We start from the raw sequence: 6,000 nt of genomic DNA on the forward strand, positions 1-6,000 counted from the left end.
AGAAGTCAAGTGTAGTTCGAACCCGTGCCCGGTGCCCCGGTGTGTCGTGCGGAAGAAAGGTTTCCTCGTTTCCTTTGGTGCGGCATTCGAGCCAAGCCGGAAAAAATGCTGGCAACCGGCGGACCAGACCGGCCCAGGAAGTGTAGTAACGTTATGATCGTGCCCTGTCACAAACCCGTTCTGCTCTCGTCCGGACAAAGTGTTTCAGAACGGTGGTTTAGAGGTTTTCCTCCGGAGGTGCACACACCCTGGCCACGGTGCAAACGGGAAGCAATCTTGGGAATTGACGTGGCGTAAAATTTGCGGGAATGGCGAGAAGCATTGTTTGACTTTTTAGGGTTTTTTTATTTAATTTAAGCCGGGAAACCCAGAGAATAATTATATCCTCATACTAATTATGCTTTTGTTTAATAAGGTTCGGCTTATAGTGGACCATAGCACCGGGAAATTTTGTGAAGTGGTCCGCTTGCTTGTCTCGAGTGAAATTGGACGCAAATTATGTTTCAATGTTCAGATTTTACTCTTTTCATTCGCTGATTACTGTTCCAACATTAAAGTTCAACAGATTGCGAGTCTCTTGAAACATTTTACCTACCAACACAGGAATTACGTTTTATAAATTTTCCCATTTACATGTTTTCTATCGGTATTTAATTTCATCAAATATCTTTCCATAATACAGTTTCATACTTTCAAATTTTCAATGAGCTTTGCATAGCTGGTTCAACGCAAAAGATATGGTGTAATAAAAGTAACAAACCAAACAAGCTCAAGTTTTAGACATCTTTTAAATTATAAATGATACGTACTGAGCAAAACCCACCACCAAAGCCACGGATCGCAGATCACAGGTATTTAGATGCTTCATTTTAAATGACGAGAAACATATTTACCCTTCTAATGTTGGCACCTCGGTCAACGAGAATATCTAATTAAAGTGCGCTCACCTCCGACAAACGGGTAGCACCGCTATTTAATCCAAAACACCGAACACGGAGAGGGTAAATGTTTCCAAACATCGATCAATTAAACCACCGCGCACACGAGCGACCCCTCACCGGCCCCACCCGTTGGAGATTGCCATAAAATTTGTTAAACAACACAAATGATCGATTAATATTTGATCCGCGCGGCGCAAAGATCACCGAGGGGCCCGAAAACCCGCATCACGTGGCCGCTGCTAATTTTTTAATCACCAAACCACCACGCGACACAGGACACATCGGTGGGCGTTGTTGGGTGCATCGGCATGCGCGGCGGACCCCGCGTGACATGCTGACCGCAGCCGTGGTAATTTGCGAATGTTTATTCACCCTACGGACCATTAGCCAGGGCCTGGGCCTGGGACCACAAAATTTTAGTCCCGGGACAGTCCCGGTCCCGTGTAGTCCCGGAGTGGAAATAAAACGCACGCACGGAGACACGTGTGCGCGCCCACCTTCGGCGAGAACTTCATTCGCTCGTTAGCGACAGCGTGGTCCGCGCGCCAAGCCACGCCACGCAGGACCTGTCACACTGTTCGTTTACAGCCTGCTGCGCGTCCTGCGAAACATGTGACAACACGGACACTACACCGCGCCGGGGGAACCACAGCCCGCCTGGATGTCCCCCCGGAAGAGCTGTCCTCCGGTGCAACTGGTCCCGGCGGCCCAAAACCCAGGAAAACCACCGAGGTTTTCCCCGGCGGAAAGTGTGACCGCGACCGCGTGTGGGATGGGATGCAAATTAAATGTCACCCAGTGGCACGCAGCCCACACAGGACGCAGCCAGTCAGCCAGCCAACGGCTCTCGTTAGCGACGGCGGCGGCGCGTAATCGCAGCAACCATAATTGTTATTTAGCTAACAAAAAAGCCCCGCTGGGGGTCAGTGACGGGGCCGGGTGTCCGGTGTGTAATAAACTTTTGCATAAACATCGCTCATCGCCCTTTGTTGTCAGCCAACAATGTTGAAGCGCCCGCCCACCGGAGCCGAGTAACGACCGAGTGTCGGGGGGCCCAACCGACAAGGATTTCGCGTCGGACATTAGAGTAGCAAGTGGCAGGTTAGTTCAATGGCGAAGCGAACCGGACACAATGTCACCATGTCGTGCAACGCGAGCTTTCGAGCTTTATGCTCCATCTGGCGTTTGCGCGGGTCACTGGAGGAAAGAATAAATCGTACCGACTGACTTCCGGAGGAGCGACCCACAGCGAGAAAACCACCGGCGATTGATACTTCAACCGTGAAACAACATCTGCTGCTCCGTCGCCGCCGCCGCCGCAGCCTACTTCGTTCATCCGTTTGTTATGCTTTCTTCCCGACCACCGCGGAGATGGCCTCGGCCACTGAGCCGTAACTCAATTTCCTCCCTCCGAGGCACAGACCACACGCACTCGCGCCCTGCACTGCTTGCAGCTGCAATTATTTTGCCATCCATTTTGCACCGCCATGGTCCGCATCCCAGGCCGCCCTGAGGGGGCCCTCAACAATCTGCGGACTGACTGACTGACTGGCCCTGGGTCCCGGGTCTTTATTGACCGAGCACGTTTCTCGTATTTATCAAAAGGGCAGTTTAATTTTGACATTATCAACAGCGAACGACACACGGAGCTCACAGGCGAGCTTCCCCCTTATTGGGGACTGTCGCCCACAGCGACGCCAGCGTCGCCAGCGACGGCGACGACGACGGGGAACCAGAAAATGCCCATCTTCGTACAATCGACATCTTCAAAGCATTCCGCCCCGGCCGGCCGGACGGGAAGACGCTGGACGAGATGGACAACGGAGCTGCGGACTTCGATTCGCGAGGCCGCACGGAATTTATTGTGCACTGCAACAGCACAAATCTTCCCCCCGCCGGAGTCGAAGAAGTCAGTGCTGTTTCTTCGTCCGTTCCATCATCCCCGGGATCAGTGTCATCGACCGAAGTGGACCGCGCTGGTGGACGTGGAAGTATGTACTTAAGATTCAGCACTCGTAGCACCCGCCCCGGGTAGGTCCAACCCGGGGGGAAGCAAAAAAGTGGAATACTAATGGGTGTGTGCGAAAAACTGCCCACCGACCGATTCCGATTAGACCACCGCCGTATGGAGGCCCCCTAATTGGAGTCCTGTGAAACAAAGCACTCACGTTGGATCCCGATCGGTTCCGAAGGAGAGCTCATCTGAAAATGCTCCAAATTGAAGCTGAGATTCTAAGAAGTCGGATTGACATTGAAGCGCAACAAACGTCACAAAGGGAACAGGGTTGCAGAATAAAATTCCGTGCTCCAGATTGCAGTGAAAATGCAACAAGGATATCCCCCAAAAACCCGTGTGCTAGGACAAAAAACTCGGGTGGGAAACAAAAACCACCCCAAAAGCCGGCAGCAACCGTACCAACACGAGCGAGCGAACGTCAAGGACCACCCCGAGGAATTCAGGTTACGGTTTGCAGTGCCTCAAGTGTACAAGACATTCGCTCGAAGCCACGCACGAGTTCCGATTTGCGGAACGACGATGTCAGGCGGCTCGTAAACTCCAAGCCCGGGAACAGCGTTACAATGGCCTGGCTAATGTGTCCCGACGTAACTCACGTAACCGGCGGCGGTGGGAGTCTCTGTGGTTAGCAAGTTTTGTACGTAGATTGTAGGACCCGTGTGCTGTTTGCTAGTTTAGCTTCTCAGCCGGTCCTCTGACGGTCCTCTGCCAATCTTCGTTTTGGCCACATACACCCAAAAGGGAAAAGCTAATCTACAAACGGGGCCCCACGATCTCGAGCGAGTCCTGGTTTAAAATTGGTACGCAAGCGGAACGACACCTTCAAGCTGCTTCGAATATGTTTATTAACTTACTCCAGGTCTGAGGTCAGCTTCCGGTGGCACCGCAACCAGACCGATATCAAAATGGCCCCATGTAGGTGGTTACTCCGAGACTCCGAGGCAGGATTCACGCTTTTCACGCAATCTCGGCTCGGCACCATCGGGAGGCGATTGTATTAATTAGATGCCCCCGGGCCGGATACGTCGGAACAAGTTAATCCGTTGCCTCATTAATGCCACCTGCGTACGCGGTGTTATTGGCGGTGTTTACCGTACCGGGCCGCCTCCGCCGCCGTGACACTTGTTACGCCACCGATAGGGCGATAATTAAATCCGTCTCGCGCGTCCCGAGCGACATTTAACCGCAGGAACCGTCCGCGGTGTGTCTCCGGAATCATCTCCAGTAGGCAGGGAGTCGCATAAAAACGGTCCAAAAGTAAACACACGCGCGGAGTAGGCTCGGCACAGACACACAGAGTGGCCATTAAATTAAATTCAGTCAAATCTCTTATCTCATTAATTTCAAATAACCACCAGCTTGGCACTTGGCTTCACTGCGGCCCAAGACCGAACGATTACCATCTCCCATTCCATCCAAACGCCATTACGCCGGAGCCCGGCCAACTCCGGAATCGGCATCGGGGAAAAAAAAAGCCTGCGCCTTAATTGCGTGTCTCAAGTGTTTCGGGCGTCTTTTGACACCTTTTTATCCCACCAGACCAGGCCGGTCGGGGCGGAACCGGAACTGGCAACACTGGCCAAAGCAGTTTCGCTCTGGTCGTCGGCAAAACTCGGCTCGTTATGATCGCACCGCAAACGAGCGGCCACATCCTCGGCACCGTGCCTCGGCAGACATCTTTTTGCCGTTCTGTGAGCCACTTTCCGAGACCCATTTAGGGTCGGCCCCAACTCGAATCGGATCGGACCAGAATCCATTACTGGCTGGCGAACGGATTACGGCACACGGCCGTCCGGTTCCGGCAGATAACCGCAAGTAGGCACACGACCGAAACCAAACCGACCGAACCGAACATCTTGACTTGACTCTCAATACCTCAACCGCAGCAACACGGCAGCAGCAACCGCTGCACGTTCCGACCTCGATGGTGTATTATTATTATTATTATTATTTAAGGATGAACCACAACCCGGTAATGTCCACGCCCCAGCAGACTGTCGCCCCCCCCTTGCTAGGGTTCCGTCAGGTAACCGAGAAGTCGTCACCTCTTGGAGGATACGCTCTTGAAGCGTCTCTTGGAAGTTCTCGAGTTGAGCTCCCCTCCGGGACAAGGGCAAAAAACAGTCCGTGCCAGGTGATTGTTCACCGGTACACCGGCACCAGTGTTCCGGATGAGCAAGTTACTGAATTTGATTATGAATTGACTGCTGCTGCTTCGTAACCCGAGGCTGAACCGCTCCGCTTTAGAGACCAACTTGAGCGGGAAACTCCTTAAGAGGGATCTTAAAGTTTCTTTTGCCCTTGCGAAACACTTGCCACAATACCTGTAGAGCGTGTTCTGTCCTGGCCGTCCTGATGTCTTACTGCTTCGGATTTGGCCCTTAAGTTTGCAGGAAGCGACTTGAGAAGTGTTTTCCAAGGATTGAAACTATAATCCGCGTCGCGCCATACGTTACGGTAATAGTTTTTACCGGCCAATGGTGGGCATGTAACCAACCGTTGGCCATAAAGTGTATAAAATTAGCACACATTACACGGACACCGTGTGATGACAATTGGCCATCTCCGAGCGAACGATCTTTGCGCCCCATTCACCCACCACTCAATCGTTGTTGCATAAACCCAGCTGCCCTACGTTTACCCGGCAATATTGCCATCCTATTTGGCTAAGTAAACATCAGCCCGTGGGTGAACGGTTTTCGTGGGTGAAAGTAGCTACCGGATCGGTTACATCGTCGTCGACGATGACGATGACGACGACGACGAGGACGATTTGCAAGCAAGTGTTCCATCAAAAGAAGTCATTATGTTAACACACCAGCGTCTCTTAAATAATTCAATTGCATTAAATCACTTTTCCGGCACGATAAACAAACATCCTGCCCGTGTCCCCCGGTCTTCCGGTCCGCCGGGCTGTGTCCCGCGGGCCGGCAAGAAGTAGCTATCATGTCACCCATCAGCTGCTGTGTCAATCGTCTCAATGGGACCGTCAATAAACAAGACCACCGCCACCGCCGCCCGGCCAGACCTCCACGTCGACGG

This window comes from Anopheles bellator, chromosome 1, assembly GCF_943735745.2.
Source record: "Anopheles bellator chromosome 1, idAnoBellAS_SP24_06.2, whole genome shotgun sequence".
Classification (NCBI taxonomy): domain Eukaryota; kingdom Metazoa; phylum Arthropoda; class Insecta; order Diptera; family Culicidae; genus Anopheles; species Anopheles bellator.